Source organism: Halichoerus grypus, chromosome 8, assembly GCF_964656455.1.
Source record: "Halichoerus grypus chromosome 8, mHalGry1.hap1.1, whole genome shotgun sequence".
In the NCBI taxonomy this organism is placed as follows: domain Eukaryota; kingdom Metazoa; phylum Chordata; class Mammalia; order Carnivora; family Phocidae; genus Halichoerus; species Halichoerus grypus.
Window position 1 is genome coordinate 20,558,756 of NC_135719.1, and position 26,547 is coordinate 20,585,302.

The 26,547-nt window shown below is 39.0% G+C and overlaps 1 protein-coding gene across 4 annotated transcripts in view; it reads left to right on the top strand.

Annotated features, from left to right (window-relative positions):
* MCTP2 (multiple C2 and transmembrane domain containing 2) overlaps positions 1–26,547 on the top strand; it is a 245,634-nt gene that overhangs the window by 166,852 nt on the left and 52,235 nt on the right. The gene's annotated exons all lie outside the window — the stretch shown is intronic.

Here is a 26,547-nt window from a genome sequence, read left to right on the forward strand (position 1 = left end):
CCGTGTTCGAATGTTTATCTCATGTCTACTTTGACCAGCCTTGGCAGATCTCAGAGATACTTCAGATAGAGAGAGAGGTGTTCTCCCCTCCCTAAGCCGATGAAGTGTCATCTTATTAGAGAATGTTTTTGTGACTACTATCATCATGGTCATTCCAAAACTCTTTCTGTTCCTAAAGCAAGAGCATATAAAGAAACGGTACTTTCAGGATAAAAGAAAAATATGTATATTAGTCTCCCTTATTATATTTTAAGATTATGGGTATCCAAGACTTCATTTTTGGAGAGAACATTTTGCTTTTATGCCTCTTGCCTGCATACTGATGATGTTAGCCTCCTGTTGAATGTACGGATGGGTAATTTCACACTTTGGGGCCACCACTGGCTGTGGCACTATGTCCCTGACTCTGTGGGATCCCATTAAGGGTTGTCTTTCTGCAAAGCATTGGATCCTCAGGTGACCTGGGCCAGAGAAAGGAAGGGCTCCTGTGATGCCGAAGGCCTGCTTCTTCTCTTCCTTGCTCCACTGTGAAGAATGCTGGGTTTGTCACTTGTACACCCTGATTCTCTCCTGGGATCTACCAAGGACAGGATGCTGTTACTGGTCCTTATTCATTGGTGTGACAATTTGTTCATGCTTCATTCACTTACCTTGGCGTTACGGGCAGAAGATTGTGGTGGTCTGAAGCAAGGTCTCAGGCCAAGCTTTTACTAAATAATAGGACTGCATTTGAAGGCCTTTTTATGTTCGAAAGTAGGATGAGTGGTATCTGAGGGTTCACTGCACAGGTGGGTAAAGAACCGTTTTTGGTGGGCCAGTTCCCAGTGGGGCTTTGCCTTCCCCTCGAGGTCCAGGAAGTGACTCTAGCACCGCCAGCTAAGGGCAAAACTATAGGAATTTTTTTTCTTATGTTTTGTCAGATAACATAGCCGATGAACATCATGTCAGTGTGTCTGTTTTCAGAGGAGACAAAGCATGAACATTGTAGGATCGTGTTTGGTATATTCTGGCTGTTCAATTTAAGACTTTATGAAAGCAAAGCATACGTTTCTAAGGATTCCTATGGGTGTGTATGTGAATATATCATAGCTTGTTGAAAGCAGCGTTCAAGACAAGTGGCCTATAAAGATAGAAGTCCACATGGTGTCTGGTCAGAAGTGGGTGGACAAACATGGGAAGATTTATCTTATTAGACTGTCCAGGCGTAAACCCTTCCACCCTGGGATTAATCCCCTCTCTACGTACCCGGGTGGCTGTATTCCTAACACTTGGAGAAGAAAGTTGTCGTTAATCCACTGACACATGCTATGTGAATGTTGCCCACAACATTGAATTCATTGTTGTAAGAAATTAAATTTGGAGTTTTTTTCTGAGTGGTCAAGCCATTCATGCGTCTATAGGCTCAATTTCTGTTTTGTTGGCATGACTATGGAAAATCTTGCTCATTTTGTCTCTTGGGTCTTTCTCTTTCCTCCAGGTTTTCTAGATATTTTACTCTGTTGCATTTTCTGAGCTTGACTTGTTATAAATTAAATATGTATATATTTTGTTTGTTCTGCTCAAAGAGTCCTGTTCTCAACTTTTCCAATGACAGAGGCAAAGGGTAACTAAAAATCATGCCTAGAAGAAGCACATCTGGGTATTTCCCTGTGAATGGATTTGTAATTACACATGGTGTTTCATAGACCTGCACATGGTCATTCTCAGACGCAGACTTTCACCTCTAGGCGTCTTTAGTAGCTCACGTTTCAGTGCTTACTCTGTGTCGGGCACTGTCCGAAGCATCTTGCAAATGTTACCTCATCTAACTCTCACCAATACCTGCTGATGTAGGTACCGGTTATTACCTTCTTTGTACAGATGAGAAAAATGAACCCATAGAGGTTAAATAGAGTGTCAGAGCTCATATGCTTTTAAGAAGCACAGCTGGGATATTAACCCAGACCATCAGGCTTTAGAGTACATGTGTTTAACCATTGAGCTGTACTACTTCTCACTGATGTTCAGAATTGCAGTCATTGTGGTCCTGGTATTTAAATAGATGATAATGACTGTAGGGACAATGACATTAGTCATTTCAGATATGTATTTAGATGTAATGAATGGGAGTTAAGCCTTTTCCAGGATGCTTTGGGCGGGGGGGACCCTCATCATTTGGGTGGGAATAATTCTTAGTCATGGTCATTATATTCACAAGAGATGGAGCCAGAACTAAAGAAGCATAAGGTGGAAATGTCTGTACCATCTCTGGGGAACAGCCCAGACCCTGGGAATCACATGCGCATGACATCCTTGGAATCTAGCTTGGTGGTCTGGAAAATCTCAGTGGCTGGTTCCAGGCTGAGCCCCCAATTGGAGACTGAGTTATTTTTACCCACTGTGCAGGGGAAACTCTTAGATGATGGAGAAGGGCTTTCAAAGGGAGCATGAATGCTGCAAACAAGTACATGAAAGAGTCATGGATGGAATCTACAGTTTTGCCAGATTCTTTTTGAGAATTCCAGGTTGTTGAAAATAAAGGATAAGAGTAGAGATGAGCACATTTATCTATCTATCTACATTAATGCATTCCTTCAAACAGCTATCGGAGAGATAGACCCACATTTCTAGTGTGTGTGTGTGTGTGGGGGGGTACTCTATAGTCTCTCCCCATGTTTCCGGACAAATACATTATTTAATGATAGTTACAATGAATTGAATTTGTTCTCAAAAGATAATTCTGCATTGTGATGTTTATACTGTGGAACCAATCATCTATGGGGGAGTTTTGTTTGTTTTTCTGTTGGGTACATGTATTTTACAAACCCCAATACTGTCAATTAAAAGACCTAGTGTTACATGATGGCATAAGTGAATTATTTTCATATGACAAAAAAGCATTTACTTGACAGATGGCATCATCAGAAGATTATTTTAAATAACAAAGGTCTCCTAATGCTGTAAAAGAGGATTGCATTTTTTTTTCAATTTTCCACGAGTTTTTCAGGCACACACCTATTGCTTCAAGGGACGCAAGTCTGTGGGGCATTGATGGATTCCTTATTTTATTAAATTTTTACTTGGACGTTTGATGTTAAAAAGTAATCTAAATCTACCATATATCAATGGGTATCTTCATAAAGCTATGATTTTAACATCTGTGACTTTTTTCCTCAATTTTTTGAGTGTCAGAAAATGAAGAATTTCTTCTTCAGAGTCGACAGGGCCTGCGATATGATACATAATTTAAAGCATCAATCAACCTCTCCTTCTCCAATAAGGTTAAAAATACAGTTCCCCACTTTCTTAGTGAAATCCCGTATTTCGTATACATGGAATTCTTAGCTTTTAGAGATCCTGGAATGTTGAGAAATGTGAAATGATTTCACATCGAACTTATAAACAACAGCAGCAGTAACAGAATGGGCCCTTCCAACCCACATGCCACGTGTGTACAAACACACAAACACACAAACACAGAGAGAGAGAGAGAGACTAAGAGAGACTAAGAGGCAAAGGTATTTGGAAAATACGAAGTTTCTCCATGAAACATTGTGTGAAAACAGTTTAGTTAGCATTTCATACGCAATCTTGAGGATGCTTCTGTCCATGATCCATTCTGTGGTCTAAAGAATGTTCAGGTTGAAAGTACTTTGCTACAAATGACTACTATAATGGGAATTTTGTTTTTAAATCAGACTATTAAAATAGTGCTGGTCCATGTCTTCTTGATGCTTTTGATATTTATGTGTTAACTGTGTCTAAAAGATTTACTTCTTCTTTAAGTTCTATCATCAATTTATTCACAACTAGATGCACCTGCATTTGATTAAACATTTGGTGGCTGTTTCCATATCCACCAGAAGTCAGTTGTATGTACAAAACAGACCTCACTGCCTGTTCAGTAGGTGTTTGCGCAGTTGGAGCTCAAGATTAACAGTATTTCTCTAAAGCTGAAAAAAAATCCAGTTCCAATAACCATTTTGTCTGGAGGAGAAGATATTTTTTGACATTTTAAATGCGTCCATATGTACTTGTGTGCGAAATGTATAAATATATCGTGTAAAATGCTTGAAATATTTGACAATTTATTGTTTTATTTAACATTTATAAGATGATTTCCCAAATCTTTCTTTCACAGAGGACTACATAATATACCTTCAGAAATATTTTAAAGGGTTTTTTCAGCATTTTTTTCATCAGAACAATCCACCATCACACATTGTGATTATAATTTTTACAACATAATTGCACCTTCTATTGACAACTCAGGCATTAACTAATTATGCCATTTAATAAAATTACAGTAATTGCATTAAAAGATTATCTGTTGAAAATTTAAAAGTGCACTCTTAACTATTCTAGCATATTTTCATGTTTATATTTTCAACTTTATAATTGAATTGCACTTTTAGACAGAATCATAGCTACGCTGACTGAAATCAGTTGATATTTTGGAGTGTCCCAATTTTGACTAGTAAGCATTAGATCTTCTTTTTTTTTGATCTTTTTTTTTTAATTCGTAGAAGAGCATACATTGCCAATCTTCACATGGCCCCATTAGATAACAAATGAATGGTTAACTCTCACTTTTGTATGACAGGTGCCAGTTCTATATGGGAATGCTTTTGTCTCTACCTACTGCCTCCTCTATGGCTTTCTGGTGGGACACACACACACACACACACACACACACACACACACACACACACGTTTTCTGCCTTCTGTGAGGTTTCTGGTTGGGAGCCATTGTCTTTTTCAGATTCTCAGTGAGTTCAGTCTAGTTCTCTCTACTGTCCAGAGATACCCTACTGTTAATTTGAACTTGGTCCTGAGTGTAGGGTCTTCAATCTTAGAGAAAGAAGAAACCTGGAGGTCATGTCACTCCTTGACCCCGCCAGTGCCCTCTTCAAGCTTGCCCCATTCATTCCCTCCCTCGCTTTCTACAACCATTGTTTGTCCAGAGTCTCAAGCCCTGTTAGATACTGAGGCACAAAGATGAAACTGTCATGCTAAGTCCTCACCAGTCCCCTATCCACCTCCCCTCTCTCCCCATCTCCCTTCATTCCTCTCTCCCTTCCTCCTTCTCATCCATCTGCCCCTCCTCCCAGCTTCTCCCCAGCCCCCCTCCCCATTTCTCTTGCCTCCTCCCCCCGACCCCACTTCTCTCCACTGCCCTCCTCTTATAGTTGAAACCAAAGTGATGCCATTTGATGATTGACACACACCGTAAGAAAATTTAAATTTATCCTTTGGAGATCAACTTAGATAATATGCAAGGGAATATTTTAAAAATATGAAATGGGCTACAAATGTGGGTAGGGATTATTATCTGATATCACTACTGGTAGGTATGGTGGTATTCTCCTAACTCAGAGAGAGGCTTCACTAAAGCAGGTGCACACACATACATGCGCATAGTTGCTGCTTCATCACAGAGGATGTTATCTGAGGATTTGTGAAAGACCTGTTCCAGGATAGGGTAGAAATGCAAATCATTGTATTACATGCCATATCATTAGTGTTCAGGAGTCAGCTATTTCTAGGGCTGATTCATATGCATAGAACCACCAAATGCCAAAGCATGCAGTTCTGTCTTTAAAGCTCTAAGAATACTCCTCATGTTCGACCTAATAAATTAATTCTTCACATCAAAAATGGAGGAATTTTATTTCTATGACCTAATAATTCAGGTTAATGTGAAACACTAAAGACTTATTCAGTGTATCATAGCCATATGTTGGAAGGATTGTTTTAGGACAGTGTGAGCTACACAATGGCAAAGGCCCCATCTTTTACCTCTGCGTATGTCCTTATGGCTCATGTGTTGGGTACACAGCAGGCTTCTAATCAATGCTTCTTGGAAGAGTGCTAGAACCAGTACAAACCATCTGTTATCAGATACTGCTTTCTTTTTATTCTAACTCCTTCTCTGACCGTGACAGCCTGTGGCCACATCAGAAGGTAAAATCCATAGACAGTCTAACAGCTTCATCATAATCTTGTCTAATGTGCATTTTTCTGGCTTTCCCTCGATGCTACCCGTCCAGGGGGTGCTGCTAATCTACAGCAAAAGGACCAAAAGGCAGCCAGCAGTTAGAGTACCAGGGGGAAGAGGAAGGGCGCTGGCAAATCTCTAACCCAGATCAACAGCCCCTGAATGAGGGGGATTTTATTTTTGATTCTCATAGAGATGAGTGCTTCCCCCCCATCTGTTTCTCTATGTGACAACTGGATGCGCAAACATTTTGTATGATGCAAAAGTGAAAAAATCTAGAAATAAGCGAGAAGGAGAGGGAGAAAAATCACCGGTGTGTGTGTGAAAACAGTTATAACTGGTTCCCTGCTTTGGTCCGGACCTGTTGAAGAACCATGCTCAGCACTTGTATTTTTGGCTAATTTGATACTGCCTTTTTTTTTTTTTTTTTTGTGGCCCAAGCTTTGTCATTTGTTTCTAAGCTGTCATTTTTATTAGTCTCTCTGGCTGATCCTTGGGGCTCCCCATCAGGTGGCGTGTGCTCTCCGTTGTCTGGCTGGGCTTGGCAAGCTGATGGCCCTTTTATTGCCATGTGCAGTGCGGGCATGCTTGCCTTAGCCTGTAGCCTGTAATTAGACCCACTATAGGCGACAGTTACAGGAGAGCCTGGTAATCATTCTAGCTGCCTGATCTGATGTTTATGGAGAGAAACCTTCTTTGTGGTCTGGTGAGGGTTTACTATGCTCTATTGTACTTTTTGCCATTTGATTTATGACTTAGGAAGGTGTGTTTTGCTACCTCTCCTCTTCTCTCCGTGTTGTGTCATTGGCTTTTCAAATAACAGCTAATTTGGGGGGGGAGGGGGAGAGGGGACGTTCAGTGGCCTAATATTCCAGTTCTCACTTTGATTAAAAAAGATGCAAAGACAATTAAAATCTAATTCAGTAGGTCCTCATCTAAGCCATGTTTCTGTAGTGTTTGCTGACTTTTAATCTCACTGGGATTTTCTTATAGCCCAAATCCATACGTGCCCAATATATATATGCCCAAATCCATATATATATAGGTCATTTTAAAATGACTTTTCTATTTCTGAGCAAGCTTTTTAAATTTTTTGTTTCAAGTCATTGCCAAATATGCTCATTTTGTCAAGAAAAAAAAAAAAAAAAAGAAAGAAAGAAATGCAGTTCTTAGCTCACTTGGTGTTGAAAATAAGACCCTCATGGCTACTGTTTTAAGTCTGGAAAAGCATGGAGCTATAGAATGTTAAATCAGAGGGTCCTTCACATTCAGTAAAGTGATTTTCCTAAGGCCTCGTGGCTTGTTAGAGGATGCTGCTCAACCTGTATACACTTGCCTAGTATGTGATGTTTGTGGTCATAAACTTTGCAATTATGGTTTTAGTTCATGAGTATGAACTATGTCTACACGGTAGCCATGAATTATGTTCTTAAAAATTGAAAAAACCCAACATTTTTCCTAAAGTCTTATGTTTGAACATTATTGTATATGTCTGCAGACCTGCTGCTCAGAAGGGTAATGTGGCCTGGAGGAGCAAAAGTCTGTGTAGTTACTCCATATGCATCTTACAGGTGATGGATCCTTCTTTTCTTTTCTTTTCTTTTTTTTTTTTTTTAAGATTTATTTACCCACTTTAGAGAGAGAGTATGCATACGTTGGGGGGGGGTGGCGTATAGGGTAGAGGGAGAGAGAATCCCAAGCAGACTCACCCCACCAGCGCAGGGCCCGACAAGGGGCCACTGGGCGGATTCCAAGACCCTGAGATCATGAACTGAGCCAATATTAAGAGTTGGTCACTTAACTGACTGAACCAGCCAGGCGCCCCAGGTGATGGATCTTTCTAATCCAGACTTTATGGTGACAGTGATGGAGACATGAATATGATGATGATGATGGTGATGATGATCTGTGCTTTTGTGTTTAAGCTTTGACCTCTGCTCTTAAAACCTGTTCTTTATTGGGTTACAGTAACACTCAGTAAAATACTATCTAACACTTGTCTTTTGTTTAAAGAACAACAAAACCCTAAGTTACTTTTCTTCTCTGGTATATTTCTTCTCTGCTATAAGCCAGGTATATGCAATTATAAGCTTTTTTGTAAACTGTTCCTTAGCAAAAACTGCTCTCCTTGGAAATCATTGAAGTCCTCACCATTTTGGTAAGGAAATTACTATAGGTTAACTTTCCATCAGAATTTTACTTTGCAAAATTAGAAGTGTCATGTGTGCTTTGCTGTTAAAAAATTGGCTGCCTGTGGCCACAGTCCCCTACACCTCCTTCAGTAAATCTAATTTTGCATTTCGTTGGTGATTTTTACATGTTTAATAATGTATATATTTTCAAAAGATAAATAATTGATATCCAGAAATTTAGTACACACACATAGGCACACACAGACACACACACAATAAGAGAGAAAGAGGAGGAGGAAGAAGAGAAGAAAGGAAAAGAGGAAAAGAAAGAATGGCAAATAGCCAGACCATTGCTTGAGTTTACTTAAAGATAGTCCTGCAGGTGGCGATAGAAACTCATAAATGATAAAAGTCCAAGGTAAATTTCTGTGGATTGCTTCTTGGGGATTTTAATTTCAGCAATTTATTTTTAATTTAATACAATCATCTACAAGCAGAAATCATTATATTAATTTAAAACAAACCTCAAGTTTTGGTGTTGTGTAATCTCTTTTTATGGTAATTTACTCAGATATTCTATGGCATGTTCATCTTTATGCACAAGGGATGAGATCTGGATTATTGTGAAGTTGGTACAGATTTCATAGGACAACCATTTTAAGCCTTTTTTTCCCTTTTATTTTTAATTTTCTTAACTAAAATTGTATGCCTATGCCATTGGTCAGGGTTATAAAATCCTTTGCTATTGTACTAAATTACTTAGACATAGTGCTCTGTGTGTTTGTGCGTATGTGTGTGTGTGTGTGTCTCTACACAGATTCTCATCAGAGTATTAAATATAGTTGGTTCAGAAGGGCATTTCCTTCCTTAGCTAATTGTTCATGGTTAGTTTTAATTTGAGTGGGATCACGAATTCCTTGAAAGCGGTTTTACACAGGGATTAACAACATAACATAAGCAATTTCTTTTAAAACATTAGAAGATGCACAGTAGATATGGTAACACTTTTTCCAGTTACTTTCATTATTTCATTTTAGATTTTAGGCATTGTTGAAGCAAAGTTAAAACATTCAGTAGATCTTTCTTTATTGCTAGTTAAGGTTCAAAAGTTCTTAAATTGCTTTTTGTGGGTATATATTTTCATCTGCCATTTTTTTTCTTAAGTTTGGGTTTGAAAATGCTAACTCTAAAGTGATTTGCTGAAACATAAAGCTAATATGCAGCTCTTCTCTTTTCTTGTAGTCTTGTTTGAAAAACCTTGGCAGTACACATTTTCAAGGGGGAACTGCCTTGATTCTAAGAAAATGTAATTATTTTGCTTTAAATGCTGTAGGCTTTAGACGCTGAGTGTCGTCAATAAACAGCTGTGATAGTCTTGAGCAAATTGTGTGAATTTCGGCCTTTGTCTCTCTCTTGAACATTTCACCAAGTCTTGTGATAAAGTTCAAAACCAATAAGGTCTTGTATACTATAAGCTTGGATACAGAATTTCTTATAATGGGAGAGGGAGGAAAAGAAAAAAAGAACAGAAAAGAAACCTAGCCTTATATTCTGTTTCAATTGCTATTCCAATTACTCATGAGGGAGAAAAGTGGAAAGTAAGTCAGACTCTCAGAAAACCTATTTTGCTGTCTTCGTATAAAGAATATTCAGTTCTCTGTTAGCAGCTGACCAAAATCTAATCCATTAAAAAATATATCGTGGTAAGCAGTTCTTGAAAATGTTTATAATAAATGGTAAAAGCCAAGCTTCCACTGTGAGATTAGCAGTTGGAACAGGATGTGTTCATCAGGAAATAGGTTATTGCCTGACCGGTGTGCCTTGCCACATGACCTGCAGGACAGATGAAGATTTAAAAGCTTGGAGTGCAAGCAGTTTATTTGATCTCCCCCCCCCCCCCCCCCCCCCCGCTTTGCTTTCTTTTGCATATTACAGTACTCTTTATCACACCTGGCATTTTTCTCAGTAAGTCGATTATGAAGTTCATTTTATAGACAGGAAACATCAAATGTTTTGGAGGTTGTCCCCCTCCCTGCAGCCCATACTCACCTAAGGACCCATCCATATTAGTGCAACTGTTGTAGTCTCCCCTTCTCCGAAGTTTGGCTTCCCATGGTTTTAGTTACCCAGTGTCAACCTCGGTCTAGGATCAGATGATCTTCTGTCTGATGTATGTCAGAAGGTCACTCGTAGCCTAGCACTCCGGCCCAGTGCCTGCATCATTCACCTCACCACATAGGTATTTTAACATCTCATCATCACAAGAAGGGTGAGTATGTACAAAAGATACTTTGAGAGAGGCCACATTCACGTAACTTCTGTTATAGTATGTTGTTATGATTGTTCTGTTTTGTTACTCGTTATTAATCTCTGTTGTTAATCTCTTACTGTGCCTATTTTATAAATTAAATTTTATCATGGGTGTGTATGCATGGGAAAAACAGCATCTGTAGGGCTCAGTACTCTTTGTGGGTTCAGGCAGCCACTGGGGGGTCTTGGAAGGTATCCCCCACAGATAACGGGGGAACTACTGTAATTCACTTTTACACAACAGACTCTGTAGCTTTAAAAAATAATAAGAGAATTGTGAAAGACTATTTTCCAGAAGTCTAGACTCCCCTCCCCCCTTCCCCCATCTTAAAGATACAGGAAATATGTAGAGGATTAAGGTGATTTTCCTGCTTTGCTTGATTGCAGTCCAGTCTCAGACCTAGTGGACAGTAGTGCTCATGAATAATGCCTTCTGTGGGGATGATACCTATAGTAACACACGGAGTGACTAAGAGATCAAATATGCTGGCTAAAAAGCCTTAGGGAAGCATTATGTGTCTGAGGTCTGATCTATTGTCTGGGAGGTCGGAGAGTGTTAATGCACTCCACAAAGATTACACTCCCCCTCTAATTGCTCCGACACTTCCTTAAAGGATTTAAACAGTCAGGAAAGGTGACGCTCCTTGTCAATTTTTGTCTTCTGCCTGCAATTGAAGTTTATCTGTCTTTCCACTGAGACCACTAGATCAAGTAACGTAGCCATTGTAAAAGGCATAAACTCTGAATTAAGAGTGAAAGCAATGAGAGATGTTATTTACAGCTCCATTATTACTTGCTCTTTAAATGCTTTGCATTCCATTTCTGGTGTTTACATTGTGAAAATGACAGCATATCTGTGTTCAGAATGGGGCCTGAAAAGAGTCTAAAGCTTCACGTTGATTTTTGATCAGGTTTGTTTTCATAATCTTTTCTCAATGCCATAAGGCCCAGTGTGGTATCTTGCATTTGGGTTATTTCAGTTAAAGACTTGGAGGATAGTGAACTTTAGCATTTCCTCTGCCGCCCCCAGCCCCCAACACACACACACACACACACACACACACACACACACACACACACCCATTCTGAAATGTTTATCCTGAATTAGGCATTTACAAGATTGACCCACCCGAAGGACTGGTGACTTTGTCCAGACCATCACTGTAAATTTCAAACGTTGTGCAAACACATTTTTAAAAAGCTCTCTTCTGCATTAGAGAATGCTTCCTCCATCCTGTGTGTCCAGGAGCTGACATGGTAAATTTTATCAGACTCTATGTCTCTTATGTTGCTTTGATTATAACTACGTATTTTCAAAATGACACTGAAAAGCTTAGAGCAAGGTTTTGCCAGTTCTTCCATGACAGTAGTTTAGAAAATATTGGGGATCTGTATGTTTGAGCAAGCATATTGAATCCTTAAATTCATGGTGTGCATTGCTGTAGGAGTGGGGAGGGCGTGCTTGCATTTTGCCTTGAGCATTTTCTACCCGCTATGCACAGTTGCATCATTGAGAGGTAAGAATTCCTCTTAGATCAGTTCAAATCACTAATATATGTGGCTTAGAGCCTACAATATAATATTTATGTAGCTTCCGAAAGAGACTTGGGAGGATTCCCTGTAATTCAAGATGGTAGTCTGAATGATGGGTGTAGAAGGATTTTTTTTTTTTTTTTTTGAGAAATCCTTGTTTGTCCCATGGGATTTTCACACTTTTCAGCTGACGGCACTGTATTTTACTCATACTGTATAAAGCTGTCAGTGTATTCGTTATATGTGTCTCCTGAAGACTCTGAGCAGATGACAAGAACAATTGCTAGAGGGGAAAAAACACATTTGAATCAACATCTTCAGAGCAGAATTTCTCTAGTGTCTCCTGTTCCTGCTCCTACGTGGACTGTCCCTTGCACTTTTTCTTATTGCATGCTCTCTCACACTGTTGGTAGATTACACTGAATGTTTCATCTGTATATAAAAATTAAAAATTCAAACAAAAATCTGGCCCACATGAAGAACAGGCCCTTTGGGCATATGGTTCATTATGCATATTCGTTTAATTACTAAAACACTTGGGATGGCTTTCCTGCCCTTGCTTTCAACTTGCAAAGTTGGATCTCTTCTGCTGCACAGAAAATGTAGCACAGAATTCTGTAGGAGAAAAAAAGAAAAGAAAAAAAAAAAACAGAGCCTTTGAAGAAATTACTGGAATTCACCAAAAGGAAGTATGATTCTCAGGATAAAGCCAAAGGAAATAAGGATCTCTCTCTCTCTCTGTCTCTGTCTCTGTCTCTCTCTCTCTCTCTGGTCTCTTTCCTCCTCCCATTTCTGCCATTGCTCCTGAAGGCTGGTTTTACCATGGTTAGTTTATATGAATGCAAGCAGTGCAGGAATGCAAGACTAAGGATTCAGGTTTCAAGTACATTCCCTCTGAGGGACTCAAGTCTCTCGATGAAGCTGGCTAAGTTTTATTGGTTAGAAGGGGACTACTCTGAAAGTGTGACTTTAATTGATTTTTCAGGGCAAACAGGTGGTGATGGTTTAGACATGCACTAGCCTCAGTGCTACTCCTAATTTGGGGCTGTACATATAATAGCTTTATTAAAATATACAGTCTCCTGGCTTTGCTTTTGCCTGAACATCTGCCTCTTCGTTTTTAAAGGGCCTTTTAAAATATTTTAATTCTGTGCTTAAGTGGATCATATCCTAGAAAGGCTTGAGGAAGACTTTATATTCTATTCATGTCATCAAACTTACCATTTTTGGTTTGAAATGAAAGACGTTAAAATTCAAGCAGCATCTTTAAATAAGATCATTGTTGTTTTAGGAATTTTTGTTGTGATGGTGGTTGTTTTGGGCACATTTATTTACATGATGCAACAGATTTTGAACTTTTATTTTGGTGAGCAGAAGACTGAGTGAGTGAGTGAGTGAGTGACTGTGTGAGTGGATAGGAGAGAGAGTGTGTGTGTGTGTGTGTGTACATACTTAAACCCCCTATTTTGGGTTCCTTCCTGGTTTATAGTGATGTCTCAGTGTTATAGGAAAGCTTCTCAGATTCCTCATGATCAAAACAAATTCAGGACTCCTAAAAGCATGTTTCGGGGAGAGGAGGATGCAAACCTGGCTTCACGTTTGTGTTTGGTGTTAGGAATGTGTGGCTCTGATGTAAACTGTCTTTCTTTTGATGGAGGAAATAGATAGTCTATCAGAGTAATGGGAGACCATCTAAGACGTTCTCAATCAGATTCCTAAAGGGATTGTGCTTTGCTATAAATAGTATCACTCCCTAATCACTGTTGGAGGGTTCCTGAATTAAAGCACCTTAGTCTGTTTTAAGCACATTGAGTATGTGCAGGCTTAATGTGAACGGATTGCAAGCCTCCTTCTTTTAGTGCCAGAAATAAAGCTACAAGCAGAGTAACTTAATACAGTGAACTGCTTTATTTGATCACTGCACTAATGCTAATTAGATACACTTGCTTTATTACCCAGAGCGATTTTTTTCTGTATTCATTCTGATCTAATCTTTCTATGAACATGAAGGAGTCAGTCATAAGTGTGAAGTTTAAGCTTTTAGTCACAATTGTAGCCTGATGTTCATGGGACCAAAGTCAGAGAACACTTTTTGAGAATGCTTTGTCCACTGCGAGTACAATTAGAGTCCCATCGGACTTCTGCCACAGATGGTGCCCGCCGTGCCAACAGTTACGAGTCTGAAATAATATTTATAGGTACATGTAATGGGATTTTTCCTTGACTCCTTAAAGATACCCAGCTTTATGGGGAGTAAATAAAAGTGTGAGGATTTGTGCTCCCTTCCTTTAATCAGAGCAGAGAATTTGCTGATGGCTTTGAAAAATATATTTGCCAAAATCAGACTTTCAACTGCTCAAGTACCAGTTTCTGCAAAAAAGCGTAATGAGGAATTTATTGTTTGGTTGTAGACCTGAAATTATGATCATTCCAGGAGGAAAAAGCTGATAGTTGCAGCCCATTAGTTGCTTTCTTTCATTTAGTTCAGTGCTTTTCTCCTTTGTAAACTAGTTGTTCTGCCTTTATGAGTGGTATGGGGACGTTTATTGGACCATAGGCGATCATTTGACCATTTTCCATCTATATAATGTCATCAAGAAATGTAAAGTATAAAGTGGCCAGTAGCATGATGCAAACATGAAAGTGATGGGATTTTAACCAACTGAGCCACCCAGGCGCCCGACTGAGAAGCAGACTCCCTGCCAAGCAGGGAGCCCGATGCGGGACTCGATCCAGGGACTCCAGGATCATGACCTGAGCCGAAGGCAGTTGCTTAAGAAAGTGATGGGATTTTAATAAATGCTTTGTATTTCAAGGAGGAAAAGGATTATGTATTTAGTATTTGGTATGTATAAATACAGGTTAGAAGCATTCTTTTCTTTTTTTTTTTTTTTTAAGATTTTATTTATTTATTTGACAGAGAGAGACACAGTGAGAGCAGGCACACAAGCAGGGGGAGTGGGAGAGGGAGAAGCAGGCTTCCCGCTGAGCAAGGAGCCTGATGTGGGGCTTGATCCCAGGACCCCGAGATCATGACCTGAGCTGAAGGCAGACGCTTAACGACTGAGCCACCCAGGTGCCCCTAGAAGCATTATTTTCTGTTGTTAAAAAGTCCCATAAGGGGCACTTGGGTGGTTCAGTCAGTTGAGCGTCCAGCTCTTGATTTCGGCTCAGGTTGTGATCTCAGCGTCGTTGTATCAAGCTCCGTGTCTGGCTTCGCGCTCGGTGTGGAGTCTGCTGGAGATTCTTTCTCTCTCTCTCTCCCTCTCCCTCTGCCCCTCCCCCAGCGCTTGTTTTCTCTCTCTCTCTCTTTCAAATCAATACATAAATCTGTAAACAGAAAGTCCCATAATACATTCAAAAGGGGAAAATAAAAGTCGACAAAAATTCCATGTCTAGAAGAATACAGTGTAAAAGTCTCCAATTTATGGTTAATTTTAAGATTATATGGATTTATATATGGACTTCTAAAACCAGAGTGGAATTAGCTACATAGATCCATGAAAATGTCCATATGTTCTTTTATATAGAATAGTATTACTGTGAAATTGGAAGTTTGAAAATTATACACATTGTTTATTCCAGCAGTCATGGGAGATAATGAAAGTAGGAGACATGTAATTCAGTTGTCCTTCTGCAAAAGTACTGAGAGCAAATTACCAGTGAGGGTCGTTCCCACATAAAACTAGAACTAGTTAGTGGAGTTTTGTCTTTAAGAGATAAGGCAAGATGCTCAGTTTGACATTTTCCCCCCAGTGAACTGACCAGACCATTTTATGTCATGTAGAAATAGTCAAAGAGAATGCCAGATGAACACCAGAAATGGCATATTTCAATGCTCAAGGAAATATATGGTTAATGAGTTTTGATTCAGATAAGTTTATATATAAACTTATATATATATAAGTTATATATATATGTGTGTGTGTGTGTGTGTGTGTGTGTGTGTGTGTGTGTGGCAACCAGAACATGACGTAGAGGTATGGGTTGAGATACGTAGTTTTTATTGGAGGACAGGGGAGAAAAGGGAGGGTCAGGGTAGGGAAGGGCATTTCAGTTCTGGGCCCGATCTGAGTTGACATTTGCCAAAGGAAATCTCTTCCATGATGGGTTTCTTTATTCCCCTTACCTCTTTCTAGGTGGAGATTAGATCAGGAGGAACAAATCCCTTCCTAGACCCTGGTTCCTTCCAAAGGTGTAGAATTCACTCTCTGGTCAGTCTAGACAGACCTTTCCAATTTCCCTAGGTATGTTCCCCCTTTCACATTATACTACTTTATTAGTTTTCTGTTGCTAGTATGACAAATTACCATGTATGTTAGGTGGCTTTAGACAGCACAGATTTATTATCTCAGAGTTCTGGAGGACGGGAGTCTACCACAGGTCTCACTGGCCTAAAATCAAGATGCTGGATGGGCGGGCGCCTGGGTGGCTCAGTTGGTTAAGCGACTGCCTTCGGCTCAGGTCATGATCCTGGAGTCCCGGGATCGAGTCCCACATCGGGCTCCCTGCTCAGCAGGGAGTCTGCTTCTCCCTCTGACCCTCCTCCCTCTCATGCTCTCTGTCTCTCATTCTCTCTCTCGCAAATAAATAAAATCTTAAAAAAAAAAAAAAAAAAAAAAAAAAGATGCTGGATGGGCTACATTCTGTTCTGGTGGCTCTAGGGGAGCATCTATTTCTTTTCCTTTTCCAGCTTACAGAGGCTGCTCATGTTCCCTGGCTTATGATCCTTTCCTCCAGCTTCACATCCAGCAAGGGCACATTGTTGAGTCCTCGCATGGCATCTCTTTGGCCTTGCTTTGCCCTCACATCTTTTCCTGACTTTCTTCTGCCTCCACCTTCCACTAAGGACTGACCCTTGTGATTACATTGGACTCAACCAGGTAATCCATGATGATCGCTAACCTAACCTATGTTAAGGTTGGATGGTTAGCAACCTGACCTTTATCTGTAACCTTAGTTTCCCTTTGCACTGAAACATACTCACAGGTTCTGGGGACTAGGACATGGACATCTTTTGGGGTACCATTATTCTGCCTACCACAACTAGGCCCTTCATTGCAGTCCTTCATTCATGTTGCTTATCTGATGGATAAGGATTTATGAAGCAAGTATTGGCTCCTTGCATAGGAAGTAATTTAGTGAGGCATACATTTGGGAGGAGGGAAGAGGTTATGGACTGTGGACATTTCCATCAGAGAGTGGCTGGGAGAACTGCAGTTTCAAATATACAAAAGTCACATGTTATCAGCAACTTGAAAGATTTCTGGTATTTGGTTAGCTCAGTTGGCTTCCCCCACCACTGCTGGTATATGGCGGAGGGCTTTACATCTATGAGGAAGCTGTGTACCTCTCCACATAGTAGATTTTGTATATAAAAACCCCAACAAGGCGAGGAATGGGTGGGATAGTTTCACAGACCAACCCAAAGACATGAGGAGACCAGGAATGATTCGAAGGGTTGTCCAGAAATCAGAAGTAATTCCCGGTGAGTGGATGAGTATGATTGGGCATCAAATCCATACTGTTTCCCCATGTGACTTCCCACAGTTCATCAAAATCCAAACTATGTTTAAAGAACCAACAAAAGCCTATATTCTTTTTTTAAAAAGATTCATTTATTTATTTGAGAGAGAGACAATGCGAGTAGAGGGAAAGAGAGAGGAAGAGAAAGAATCCTCAGATTCCCCACTGAGCATGAAGCTCCATGTAGGGCTTGATCCTAGAACCCCAGGATCATGACCTAAGCCAAAATCAAGAGTCAGCCATTTAACTGACTGAGCCACCCAGGCACCCCAAAAGCCTATATTCTTTGTAAAACATCCCTTATTATCCCAGACAAAAGTGATCTTGCCCTTTCTCCTGGGCTATTGCAGTTCCTTACTAAAAGGTTTTTCTGTTTCTCATTTCATTACTCCATTCCCATAATTAAGGGTATTCTGTTATCGAAGTTATCTAAATATCCGATCCTGTTATTTTTATGTTTAGCTTACAATCACAACTTCAACCTATTACCATGACATACAGGTCTTTCCATTAACTGGCCCCCGCTTAGTACCTACCCTTATCTCCAGCCCCGTATCTCTTGATCTAGCCCAATTGGTTGTCTTACCACCTCTAAGCATGGGAAGCCTTTAAAATTTTTTTTTACCATTGTCATATCTTTTGCTTGTGCTTTCTTTCTCTTACTAAAGAGAAAGTCTAAACTAAGCTCGGCCCCTCTCTAGCATTGGGCAAACACAAAGGAATAACTGAGTAAATGTCTTCTCATTGAACCAATGAATGGCCGGAGTGCTTTTCCACAGAAATAACTAGTGACAGAGAGACCAACAAACCTTATCTTCCAAGTGGCTTTCTTCATGCTTCTTCTTTTGACTTGGATGCAATCATTCATCTGCTTTAAGAAGCATGGCAGTGATGATGACTCCTCCCTTCTATCATTGCCTTGAGTCCTCTCCACAGTGCTTGAGGCAGATACTACCATTCTCATTTTACAGATGAAAAAAGGTTATATAATGTTTCCAAGAGCACACTGCTAGGATGGAGAGAGCCATGATTTAGATCCAATCAAAATGAGTATGTCCCAAGCACCATTAAATAAATGCTTAATGTTAGAAAATGTAATTGCCTCAGAACTATTGGAAATAACACAACAGGAAAAAGTACAGCATGGTAGTTAAGAGCACTCGGCTCCATAGTCCAACTCAACCACAAATTTAATTATTAACAATTTTATTTTTTCATTTAAAATGTTTTTTTCATTTAAAATGTTCTTTTTTTATTATGTTAATCACCATATATTACATCATTAGTTTTTGATGTAGTGTTCCATGATTCATTGTTTGCATATAACACCCAGTGCTCCATGCAGAACGTGCCCTCTTTAATACCCATCACCAGGCTAACCCATCCTCCCACCCCCCTCCCCTCTAGAACCCTCAGTTTGTTTTTCAGAGTCCATCATCTCTCATGGTTTGTCTCCCCCTCCGATTTCCCCCCTTCATTCTTCCCCTCCTGCTATCTTCTTCTTTTTTCTTTTTTAACATATAATGTATTATAAAATGTTTTTTTGATTACTGTGTGATCATATATAATGATGTGCTCTGATATTTTTATTTACAACTATATGTAAATAAGACATGATGAGGAACTCTAGATGTGTGTCCTCGTGCGTGTGTGTGCGTGCATGCATGTGTGTTTGAGAGTTTATACTGTAGCTGCTGGATGACAGAAAGTGTCTTATTCCTTTATTAAAATAGCAGCAAGTGCCCCATACATAATAAACACTCCACGAATGTTGGTTGAATGGATGTTTGAATTGATTGATCAGTTCAGCAGTTTTGATTGATTCAGAACCCACAGTATGTTTGCCCACCTTGGCTTTCTGGGAATTAGTGTAGAATGGAAATGAACCACTCACCAGAACTTTCTCCTGCTCACCCTTTTCAAACCACACACAAATGTTCACCTGGGGGATGCTGCACTGGGGGGACATTTGTAATTCATGCATCTGGCGTATCTCAGGTTCTATCCTCTTGCCTTTGTATAAAGCCATCGTTTGGATTCTGATTTAGGCTTCCTGGTCTACCCTCCAGACCATGACAAGCTGCCTTATGTCATAACATCACCCAACTGCAGTTTTGGGTGACATGTTGTTCAAATGCAAAGGATTCGGTTAGACTTTTAATGCTCATTTTTTTTTTTTTTTTAAAGATTTTATTTATTTATTTGACAGAGAGAGAGATAGTGAGAGCAGGAACACAAGCAGGGGGAATGGCAAAGGGAGAAGCAGGCTTCTTGCCGAGCAGGGAGCCCGATGTGGGACTCGATCCCAGGACCCTGGGATCATGACCTGAGGCGAAGGCAGACGCTTAACGACTGAGCCACCCAGGCGCCCTTAATGCTCATTTTGACTCCTGTTTCAATTCAGTAAATCTTTGAGTATCTATTATATACAAGACACCATCTTATGGTTTATAAGAAATATAAATATAAATTATATATGCTTCAGAATTTCAAAGAGTAAAACTTGAACAAAATGACCTTGATGCCAGGCAAAATACATTTACTTGATATTTATAGAACCAATTACAAGGCATTATGAAACCAGGTAACATAATGGCTTGTTCCAACTAGGGCAACCGGTGAGAAAGAAAAAAAAGAACATTCCTAGGGGCACTTGGATTAAGGCACTGAGAAGGAAAACATAGGCAGTTTTGTTTTTTTTTTTTAAGATTTTATTTATTTATTTGAGACAGAGAAAGAGAGAGAAAGAGAGAATGTGTGTGCACACACAAGGTGTGGGGGGCAGAAGCAGGCTCCCCGATGAGCAGGGAGCCTGATGCGGGGCTCAATCCCAGGACCCTGGGATTATGACCCAAGCTGAAGGCAGCCACCCAACCGACTGAGCCACCCAGTGCCCCCATAGACAGTTTTTAAGAATGGTAAATTTTTGTGCTGGAATATAGAAAATATGGTAGAGAGAAAGAATAGTAAATATAAAGTTCAGGCCTTATTTTGATTTAATGTCCTTGAATAGCATACTAAGAGTTTTAGACTCTGTAGAGAGTGGGCAGATATAAAAGGCTTTGAGCAGGAGTGTATCACAGTAAGAACTAAGCTTTGGGTTATTACTTTGGCTTTGATGTGAAGAATTAGGATGCAGGGAAAATTATTATGATTAATATATGAGTTAGGAGTGTATTAGAGTAATCTGGGCCAGAGGCTGTAAACTGACAAACAGTAGGGGCCATATTTGGTCCACTGTGTGTGGGTGTATGTGTGTGTGAGAGAGTTATTTGGTTGCTGGCTTTTCTCTTTTTCTTCTTTATTCCTCACCCTGGCCTTCCTCATTTTCAAAATCAGTTCTTTGTCCACAGCAGTTGTAACCAAATGGAGTGGTTACTTGGAGCCTTCAATTGCATAGATTTGAAAGCATTCCTAGGTCAGTGCAAAATCATATCCATTGTTTCTAGTGGCACATTACCTGCCATAAAAAAGAGATTAGTATAAAATATATTGTATATACAAGGGAGTTTATAAAACTATGCATCTCTGTGTACAATTTAAAGAATAACAGTAAGAAACACCTATATGCCTATCACCCAACTTAAAAATTAAAAATTCCCATTATTTTAGAAGTCCTTTCTTTGCCTCTTTATGATTGAATCCTTCTTCATCCCTCATCCCCAGAAGTAATGGTGACACTGAATGTTGTATCATTCACTCAGTAGCCATTGTAGTTTTGCCACCTTTGTATCTGTTTAGGAATAGTGTAGTTGAATTTTGTCTGTTTTTTGAAGATTTTTATCAAAGCCATCACTTAATACTTTAATGTCTTAACTCTGTGGCTTGCAAATTCACTCAATATTGTTTTTGACATTTATCCATGTGGTTCATCTTCATTCTGTATGACATTTAACTTTACGAGTAAATTATTATTGTTATTATTTTTTTTAGAGAGAGATCATGCAAGCAGGATGGGGGAGGGGCAGAAGAAGAGAATCTTTAAAGATTTTTTTTTTTAAATATTTATTTATTTGACAGAGAGAGAGCAGAAGCAGGGGGAGCAGCAGGGGGAGGGAGAGGGAGAAGCAGACTCTCCGCTGAGCAGGGAGCCTGATGCGGGGCTCGATGTCAGGATCCTGGGATCAGGACCTGAGCTGAAGGCAGATGCTTAACTGACTGAGCAACCCAGGTGCCCCTTATTTTTTTATTTTTATTTTGAGAGAGAGAGAGAGATAGTGCATGTGGGGGAGGGGCAGAGAGTGAGGGAGAGAGAAAATTCCAAGCAGGCTCCATGCCCAGCACAGAGCCCAATGTGGGGTTCGATCTCACGACCCTGAGATCATGACCTGAGCTGAAACCAAGAGTCGGACGCTTAACTGACTGAGCCACCTAGGCTCTCCTATGAGTAAATTATTTTATTTATCCATTCTACTTTAGAGAGACATTTGGATTGATTCCAGGTTTGGGTTTTTTTTTTTTCATTTTTGTTTTGGCTATTATGAAGAGTGTTCTTGAAGATATTGGAATCCATTTCATCTGGGGGGCATGTGCAAGAGTTTAGAGTCATGGGTCCTACTGTGTGGTGCCTGACAGCAGCATCAGCATCACCTGGGGACTTTGTAGAAATGTAATTTCCTGGGCCCCACCCAAACCTATGGAACCAGAAATTCCGGGAGTGAGGCCCAGCAACCTTGTTTAATCAGCTCCCTAGTACTTCTCATGTACATTGATGTTTGAAACCCACCGCTCCCAGATTTACACTGAGGAGTGGAGTTACTAGCTTATCTGATCTACACATTGTGTTTAGTTAATGCCAACCATTTCCCAAGTGAACATCAGACATCAAATAAAAGTTTATCATTGTTCTGCGTGTTGGAAGACTCTTGGGATTCTCTGACTTTTTAAATTTTATCCATCTGATGTGTGAAGTGGTACCTTGGTATGGTTTTAATTTGCATTTTCCTCATTACAAATAAGAGTCATATGTTTGGGGGTCTTTGTGCTCCTTTTTGTTCTTCCTTACCCACTACCTTTTTATTGATTTATAGAAGTGTCTTATATAACCTAGATAGAAATTCTTCGTGAGAGAAATATCTTCTCCACGTTTGTGGCTTAGTTCTTCACTCTGTATTAACTTGTCATAAAAAAAATTCTTATATTTCATGTCAGATATATCAGTTATTTTTTCTGTGGTTTATGCAGTTTGTGTCATTATTGAGGATTGTTCCCTATCCCAAAGTCATAAAGATATTCTTTAATTTTTTATGGTTTTACTTTTTACATTAAATTTTTTAAAAAGATGTTGTATATTTATTTGACACACAGAGAGAGAGAGAGAGAGCACAAGTAGGCAGAGCGGCAGGCAGAGAGAGAGAGGGAGAAGCAGACTCCCAACTGAGCAGGAAGCCTGGAGCAGGACTTGATCCCAGGACCCTGTGATCATGACCTTAGCTGAAGGCAGACACTTAGCCAACTGAGACACCCACACACCCCCACATTAAATTTTTAAAGCTACTTTTGATTTCATTGTTGTGTTCTGGCTATCCAATTAATCTAGTTCCAGTTCTTGAATCTCCTACTTTTTTCCCAGTGATCTGCAATTTTCAGGAAGTCATAGATCAGGTTTCCCACATGTGGGTGGGCTTGCCCATTGGTCTCTTGTCTGTACCTACAATGTTATACAGACATCATTTGGCTTTAGCGTGATTCTAATTTGTTTTTTTTAGTTTTCAGGGATGCCTTGGCTATTCTTGGCTTTTTGCCCTTCCACATAAGAGTTGGAATTGATATGTTGTATTCTATAAAAATAGAACAAGACAAAACCAGTATTGAAAAATAAGTCACACTCAAAATTAGTTAACTGTCAAAATCAAGATTTGAAAAACTACAGCAAAATGAAGCCAAATTAATTATAAATAAAAATAAGAGCAAAATCAATGAAGTAGAATACATGTGTAAAATGGAAGGGAAAATAAAATTAAAAATTGCTTCTTCAAAAAACTTAGTAATATTGATTATTTTCTGAGAATTTTCAATGTACAGAATAAAGGCACAAGTAAACAGTATCTGGCATTAAAATGAGAAAAAACCTAGATGAAGCAGAGATTAAACATAAGAAGATACTATGAAATCTTATGCTTAAAATGTTAAAAAAAAGTATGAAATAGATAAAACTTGTAGAACAGCATATCAAAGTGACTGAAAAAGAATGAAAACTTGAATGACCCTAAAACCATTAAATAACTGAATCAGTAGTTTAATATCTTTCCAGAAAAAAACAAAACAAAACAAAACACAAAGCCCTGCAACTTTAGAGGTAAATTTTACCAAACTTTCTAGGAGCACATAAGTCCTATCGTACATACATTCCTTCCAATTGTCTTCTGGCTCTTACTATTTTTTTGGAAGAGTCAGTTGTCAGTTTGATTGTTGTTCATTGGAAGGACATGCTTTTTTTTTTTTTCTCTTTTTTTTCTCCCCAGTGTCTACTTTTCAAATTATTTTGGTCATCAGTTATGTTCAGTTTTGCTCTGAGGTGCCCACGTGTGGTTTTCTTTCTTTTCATCATATTTGAGTTTCTTTAAATCTGTAACTTCACATCTTTTATAAATTTTGGGAATTCTCATCCAATATCATTTATAGCTTTTGCTCTATTCTTTCTTTCCTCTCCCGTCCTGGATTCCAAATTTTTACATATAAATTAAACTTTTCTCAGTGTGCCATGGGGCTTTTGTACTGTATTTTCTTAGCGTATTTCTCTGTTTTCTACCAATACACCAAATCATGAATCTTCTCTTTTTGGTTCTGTTATTAAATTCATTTCATGAGTTCTTCCTTTTACTTATCCTTTTTTAAAATTTCTAGCCTTCCATTAGATTCTGTTTTAAAGATTCCAGTTCTCTGCTGATATTCTGCATGCTGTTACCTGTTTTCCTGTACATATTAATCATAACTATTTTAAAATTCATATCCGGTGACTCTAACATCTAAATCACCTGCTTGTTCTGGTTGTCTGTTTTTCCTCTTGATTTTTGGTCATTTCTTTTTTATCCTAACCATGACTAATTATTTTTATTAAATACTGGATAAGATGTATTAAAATGTTGTAGGGGATATGGAACTGTGTTGTATTCCACTAGAGAGGATATAGAGGAGGCAGTAAGAGTCTAACAGGTCTGTATGACACAATTAAGGTTGAAATGATCCAAGGTAGGATTTCAAGCATTTTGAGGATGGGTGTATTCCTAGTTACCCCTACTCTTAGTGCATAGCCTTCAGGTGTCTTAATAAAAGCCTGTCCTGTTTATGAGAGCCCTTCTTTCCTACTACTCCTTCACAATCAGTGAGATTGCCAAAAACTTTTAGTTCTCACTTTCTGCTTGGTCTCAGCCTTTCACCCTAAGCATGCATGTCTTAGAAAATCATAAATTTCTCAGGAGAAATGGAGAATGTTGGGCTTGAATCTCTCCTGTTCATTTTGTTTCTCAAGTCTTGGCTGCCATAGTTTCTATGTACTCCAATTTTTAGCTCCCTAGATTATTAAAATAGAAGCAAGCCCTAAACTGCTACTCCATGCCCAGTCACTATGTTGTCCCACATAGTGAATTGGCCAAAACAAAAACAAAAGAAAACAAAAATTCCTGAAGGAGATAAAGCAGTAGCAAACCAAGCTTTACCCCATTGCATTTATCTTCCATTCTTGATCTTGTCTCCATGGACCCACGGTGCCTTTATTGCTCTCAGATGTCTTCAAGCAGATTTTGTTTATTTGGGTATAGTATCCAGTCCTCACAGTTGTTTTTTTGGGTTTTTGTTTGTTTTGTGTGAGTTTTGTTTTTTTTACAGGAAGATTGAGATAAAGCTTCAACTTCATGCTGAAAAGCAGACGTTTGTGTTTCTCCTTAATATACAGGCTTAACATGAGGGTATCTTAGAATTCTTTAAATCAAACCATACTGCTCCAAATTTATGGGTTTTACTGATATCTATTTTAGTTCTAGATTTCTCATTACATAAAAATTAGCCTTTTTTTGGTAAGTCAATGTTTTAGTTTGGTGTACATTTATCATCGCTTTTGAGCACATACATCCTTGCATGCAGCCTTTGGACCAGGAACAATTTTCCTTCTCTTTAAAATAAATCTTCCATTGTATACTTTCATGAGGGTCTTTTGGTCATAAACACTGCTAGCTCATATATTTTCAAAAATGTCTTTGATTTATTATTAGGATAATTTACTAGATACACTATTCTAAATTGAAAGACTGAAATTTGTATGTGTTATACTGTCTTTTTGCTTTGCTTTTTGTACTGAGATCCACTCAAATTGCTTTTTCTTTGTAATTGAGCTATTTTTCTCTTTAGCTGCTTTTAAGTGTTTCTTTCTTGTTCCCAGGTGTTTTTCAGTTCTACTATGGCATTCTTAGGCCTAAATTCTTCATTTATCCTGGTAAGGATTTTCTTCTTTCTTTCTTTCTTTCTTTTCTTTTCTTTTCTTTCTCTTTCTCTTTCTCTTTCTCTCTTTCCTTCCTTCCTTCCTTCCTTCCTTCCTTCCTTCCTTCCTTCCTTCCTTCCTTCCTTCCTTCCTTCCCTCCTTCCTTCCCTCCTTCCTTCCCTCCTTCCCTCCCTCCCTTCCTTTTTTTTGTTTCCTATATGGGCATCTTTCAACAATTTTGGAAAATTCTCAGGCATTTTATCTTCATATATTGCTTCCTTCCCATTCTATCATTAACTCTTTCTCCCCACCCTGAACATCTTCTCCTATCACCCGTATCTCTTAACTTCTCCTATATATCTATATCTTTGTCTCTCTTGTCTACATTCTGAATAATTTCTTTGGAATCATTTCTCAGCTAATTTTCTCTTCAGCTGCTTCTAATCTGTTAATCAGTACACCGATTGTGTTTAAATTGCATCCTTACCACTTTATATTGTTCCTCACCAATAATCCAGCTCAAATTCCATGGCCCATCTTTAAAATAATTTCCTTTCCTTCTCTACCTTCATTATATTCAGTTAGCAAAGCCTTAGGTAAGCACAGCTATTGAAAAAAACATTTAGTGCCTCTTCACAGATGTAATACATTTC